A 6,449-nucleotide genomic window follows, 5' to 3' on the forward strand; every position below is an offset into this window, starting at 1 on the left:
TCCGAGGCTGTAAATCTTTATGGGAGCTGACCGCCTCATCTTTCTCCCACAGAACCGCTGGTAGTTTTGAACTGCTGACCTTGCGGCTCACAGCCTGATTCGTAACCACTACGTGAATAGCACAGCTAATTTTCCATCCTTCCTTGAAGTTACGTGTCCTATGTCTTCAATTTTCTTTCATTGCAGAGTAAGATGTAGGTTAAGAGTATGGATTCTAGAATCAGACTGCTTAGGTTCATATCCCCACTCCATCACTTACCAGCTGTGGAACTTTTGACAAATTGATCCACCTCTCTGTGCCTTAGTTTCCTCATCTTTAAACTAAAGATATTTATGTTTGCTGTTGAGTTCAGTCAAGTTGGTTCCAACTCATAGTGACCCTTTAATAGGGCTTCCGAGGAGTAGCCGGTGAGTTTGAACTGCCAACCTTCTGGTTCAAACTGACCTTATGGTTGAGTGCTTATTCTACAGTGCCACACTAGGACTCCAACAAATTTATAGAAGGATCTATTTATAGATAACAGGAATTTTTTAAAGTCACAAAATAGACATTTCTTCTAGACATGCCTGTAAAGATAATACATTATGATTATGTCACACAGCACAATACATTTGTGAATTTTTCAGTCAGATCTGACATGTGTTAGCACACTGGATCCACTGCCATCAAGCCAATATTTATAATATTTACTAAATAGGGTGATATGAGGATTATATGAGTTAAAAATATATATTGTGATTAGGAAAAGGCCTGGGAGACCCTTACTGCATATTGGGGGTGGGGGAGCAAAGGGGAGGGGTAACTCTTTCTATTAGTAACTTAAATTCGAAGCATCTATCTGTGACCCGCCCTCCTCCCTACTCCTAGACTCTTCGTCTGGGTTCTACAGCTTACTGCTCTTATCATACGTACCATTGGCTTCATAATTGTCCATGTATCTGTATCTCTTAGTAGATATTAAATTTTTGTTAAAATATATCTCATGTTCTTTTTTAAAAATTTGATATCCTTATTCTCTGTTTGCTGCTCTCCACTTGGAATATAATATTAGGCACAAAGTTGACCTTCAATAAATTAATTCATTTAAGGGTACCTCATTAGGCAACAGCTAGTAGGATGACCTAATGGAAAAATGATAGGATACCATGGTCGTTTAGCTGTGGGATAATGCACTGGACCGCAAGGTTAGTTTGAACCGCAAGGTCAATGGTTCAAATTCACTAGCCGCTCCTTGGGAACTTTATATAAACATAAAGTTAGTGGTTATTTAAAACCTCAAGGTTTGTTTGTTACATGAATGGATGTCTGCTCTACTTAAAATTTTTGCAGCTGAAGTTTATATTTTGGAGCTAAAGTTTATATTACTTCCAGCTAAAGTTCATCAGAATAGCTTTATTCATTGCTCCAGTTTTCTAAATTACTGTTAGTCTGTCATCAATCATGTTTATTTTACTTCCCAACTTTATGTCATCTCCATATTTTATAATTTTCCATCTATTTCTTTATTCCAGACATTGATATAAATGTTGGTCACAAAAAGGTCAAGGACAGATCGCTAAGAGCAGGCCAAAGATCTTGTACTCTAGGCTCACATTAAGGAAAATTGCTCACTTGCATGCAAATTTGTAGAATTTTACTTTCATCCAGGGCAAATTTATTTTGTCTACAGGAACACCATGAAAACTTTTCTTAAATGTTTTATTGAAGCAAAAAGATGAAGACAACCTAAATGCTTATCAGTGGCAGAATGGCTAAACAAACTTTGGTATGTACACACAATGGAATATTATGTAACATTGAAGGATAACCACAAAATACCTCATAACATGGATGAAACTAGAGGACATATGGAGCAAAATTAGTCCATCACAAAATGGCAAATATGATATGGGACCACTACTGCAAAAAAAGTAAAAAACATTTTTGCACTAAAATAAACATGCTTTGGTGTTTACCAGGGGTGGGAGGACAGGGGGAGAAATTCACTGGCTAATGGGTAGACACATGTTAACTTAGATGATGGAGAAGATAATATACAACAAGAGGGAGGTTGGCAGAAGAATGATGAAGGCAGGGGAAGTCATGGGGAGGAATGTAAGAGTTAAAGGGAACTGCGATAAATACTGCTTTGTATATAATCTTGCAATAAGTGTGATTTACAGATAGATACATGGATATATATACAACAATTGAACAGGTGTGGGAGAAAGAGTGGGGAGCACACCCACAAATATATAAGGATTTGACAGACGATATTTGTACATGGGCATTTTTTTGTTAATTTGTAAAGATTTTAATTAAGCTTCACAATCAGTCATTAAGCAGTTTTGAAACTTAAACTTCATGATTCTTTTGACTTCATGCTTTTAAGTTAAGTCATTTATCTTCAAAACAGGACAAATTTCAGAATCCACTGAAATTTATTTTACTCAAATCATTATATTTTCCAAAAGAGAGGGTTCTATGTTAGTCATCTTTGAAAACTTTTATACCATTTCAAAATCACATTTGCCAGAATGAACATTTCAGATGGACTAGGTGTCATCTGGGCCTGAGAGACAGCAAATGATGAAGGAAAATTGTAGACATTGTCCAACATCTTTTGTGTGAACTGAGTGACTGAATCAACTGAGGATACTGCAGCATTTCCTACAGGTGGCTGCGGAGCTAGATTGTCCAGTAACTCTACTGAGAGAGATCCCAATCTGAGAAACAGATGGAGTCCGGACAATATTCATGGCTCCAAAAGGGTGTTGGTTTCCTTCCCCAGATTTAAGACCTGAAATTTTGAAGATGGCACTTTGTTTCCCATTTGTGACAAATCCTAGCAGTTGCCATACTGGCATTCCATTTGAATCAGGATCGGAAAAGTAGACAGATCCTCCCATCCCTTCAGGAAAAGGGATTGTTCCCAACATAAAAACTACAACATGTTTGATATTTTCATAATTGTTGTTGTTAAGTGCCGTCGAGTCGATTCCGACCCATAGCAACCCTGTATAGGGTTTCCAAGGAGCAGCTGATGAGCTTGAACTGCCAACTTTGCAGTTCAAACAGCTTTGCAGTCTGGCGCACTAACCCACAGCGCCACACCAGGATTCCATTTTCATAATTAGACAAGTCAAAAACAAGTTTATCTTCTGCCACTTGTTGTACAACTGCTTGGACTCTGCGTCATTCGCACCGGTGCACCATCCAGTCCCACGAGCTTCGCCCTTGTTAGCCTGCCTCTTCTTTTTCTGTACATGGGTTTTTACCTTTGCTGCAAACCTATTCATAAATGTGGTGGCGCATGTTGTTGTTAGGTGTCATGAGGCAGTTCTGATTCCTAGAGGCCTTATACACAACATAATGAAACACTACCTGGTCCTACACAATCTTTATTAAGCTTGAGCCAGTTGCTGCCAATCCATCTCATTGGGGGTCTTTCTATTTTTTGCTGAACCTCCACTTTACCAAACATGATATCCTTCTCTAGGGATTGACTGGAAAGACCTTCCTGATAACTTATCTGAAGTATGAGAAACAAAGCATGGGGGAGGCGGCAAAACTATGAAAATTTCATAGGTATCACTAAATATCAAGTCAAGGGTTTGCTTGAATTAGGGGCTCAGGGTCCTAGTTTCAGGGGACACCAGGGTAAATTGGCATAATATAGTCCACAGACACAATGTTCTACAACCTACTTTGGTAAGTAGTAACTGAAATCTTAAAAGTTCATAAGCAGTTATGTAAGGTGCAACTAACTATTAGTCTCTCCCAGTTTGGAGGAAAGAGAAGTAATGAAAACTGAAGATGCTTGGAAACAATTAATCCAATGGATTTATGGAGCATGTGAACATCAGTGTCCACAATTCTGAAACTAATAGAATTAGATGGTGCCCAAATCACTACTATCTACCCTAAAAGAGATCTCATTAGAAGGTCCGGGATAGGGTGGGACCAAATGTGGAACAAAACTCAAAATAATAAAAAAAAGTCCAGGTTTACTGGTCAGATATAAACTACAGAACCCTGATTATAATTCTGGTTGCCCTTCAGGTCTGAAACGGAACTCATTCCCAGTGTCAATTTTCAACCAAGCAATAGATAAGCATATAAGGAGGACACTCTTGATATATACATACCATATGACAGTCAACCATTTGAGATCAAAAGGTGAGCATTTACCTAAAGGCAAAGTTCAGAGGATAGAATGGAAACAAGATACATAGGGAGGAAGTGGGATAAGTTAAGGGACTGCAGTCAAAATGAAATGAAGTGTATAATTTGTTGAATGTAAAACTGATGATCTGTTTTATAAATCTTCACTCAATTCACAATAAACAAGTTTGTTTTTTAATGTCTTATTGAAATCAATATAAGCTGTGGCTATTGTATTGCTATGCCCTTATCTACACCTTTATTGATCCCATAAAACTCAATGATTTTAAGCTTATTCTTAGGAACCACTTGCTGTTCTCAAGTCAATACAACATTCATTTTCTTTTCTAAAACATTAATATTCAATATAAAAGGATTTTTAAATTACAGAAAATTTAGAAAACAAGTAAAAGGAAAATAAAACATACTTCTATAACTATTCTACAATGACTATCATTATGTATTTGTTCAAATTCGAGATTTTTTAAAGATTTTTATTGTGAACAGAATTAAGGTTTACAGACAAGATCATCAGTTTGCATTCAACAAGTCATGCATTTTGTTTCATCTCAATGATTGCAGTCACCTCCATGCAATGACAGTTACCCCACTTTCCCTGTGACTCTTGTTTCCATTCCACTCTTCTTCCCATCTCTTCTCAACATTGTCCTTAGAAAAATCTTGCTCTTTTTATCTTGAATGATTGATTATTCCATGGTGAACACACCTGAATAGTGTTGTTGTCTTCCTACACACCTATCTACTGGTTGGCTGAAAATTGTGTCACGGGGTTAGTTCCATTCCAGACCTGAAGAGTGGTTGAGCGCCAAAGTCTCACGTTCTCCGATTCTTTTTGACCAGTAAGGCCAATCTTGCTTTGATAATTTTGAATTTTGTTCCACATTGTATCCCATTCTATCCTGGACCCTCTAATGTGATCTTTCAGAGCTGTTGGTAGTGGTAACCGGGCACCATTTAGTTCTTCTGGTCTCAGAGTCATAATGACAGAGATTCACTTGTTCCATTGATTCATTGGATTAGTTGATTCCAAGAATCTTTGATTGTCATCACTCTTCTTTTGTCCATATATGGAAGCATCAATAGTTGCACCTCATATGGCTGTTCAAGAGCTATTAAGATCCCAGAAGCTACTCACAAAAGTAGGATGTAGAACATTGTTTTTGTGAACTATGTTATTCCAATTTATCCAGTTGTCCCCTGTGACTATTTTCCTGAGACCCTAGGCCCAACAACTTAAGAAGTTTGATATCTAAATTTTCATCATTTTGCCTGTTGTATGTTCCACCACATTCATAGGTGTGTTTGCAGCAAGGCAAATATGCATGTACAAATATCCTCTTTCAAACTCTTCTATATTTGTGGGTATACTCCCACTCTCCCTCCCATATCCATTCAACCTGTGTATCTGTCCATGTATCTACTACTAGAAGAATACTGTTATTCCAGGGCTGTGTGTATGTATAACAGTATTTATGTCTATTCCCTTTAACCCTTACAAACCTCACTGTGTCTTAAAATGTCTTTAAGCCTTACCAACCTCCCTCTTTTTATATATTGCCCTGCCAATCACCCGTGTTACCATGCCTCTACCCTCTAGCCAGTGAATTACTCTCCATTCCCTCCCACCCCTGGTAATCGTCAAAGAATGTGTTTTTAGCATGAAAACTTTTTCATGAGATTTTACAATAGTGGTAGCAAATATTATTTGTCCCTTTGTGATTGACTGACTTCACTCAGAATAATATCTTCCAGGTTCACTCATGTTATGAGGTGTTATTCTTCAACGTTGTTTAGTATTGCGTTGTGTATATGCACCAAAGTTTATCCATTCTTCCATTGATGACCATTTAGACTGTCCCTATCTTTTTGCTATTGTGGATAGTGTTGTATTGCACATTGGTGTGTGTATGTCTACTCATGTCCTGGCTCTGGTTTCTTGTGGATATATACCAAATAGAGGTAATGCTGGATCATATGGTATTTCTATTTCCAATGTTTTGAGGAAGTGCCATATGGTTTTCCACAGTGGTTGCACCATTTTATAGTCCTACCATAAGGTAAAAGAGTACCCATCCCTCCATAGACTCACCCACATTTGTTGTTTTCTTGTTTTTTAGAACTTTGCTATTAATGCTGGGGTGAGAAGATATATCATTATTGCTTTGATTTGCAGCTCTCTAATGACTAACGGTCACAAACATTTCTTCATATGTTTGTTGGACTCTGGAAATGTCTTCTTTGGTGAAGTGTCTGTTCATGTCCTCTACCCATTTTTTTTTTTTTT

At 37.5% G+C, this 6,449-nt stretch overlaps 1 pseudogene; it reads right to left on the bottom strand.

The window, feature by feature from the left end:
- Positions 1-2,438: 2,438 nt before the first annotated feature.
- On the bottom strand, positions 2,439-5,048 carry LOC102820022 (annotated as a pseudogene).
- Positions 5,049-6,449: the final 1,401 nt, after the last annotated feature.

This window comes from Chrysochloris asiatica, unplaced genomic scaffold (assembly GCF_000296735.1).
Source record: "Chrysochloris asiatica unplaced genomic scaffold, ChrAsi1.0 scaffold00098, whole genome shotgun sequence".
NCBI classification, from domain to species: Eukaryota; Metazoa; Chordata; class Mammalia; order Afrosoricida; family Chrysochloridae; genus Chrysochloris; species Chrysochloris asiatica.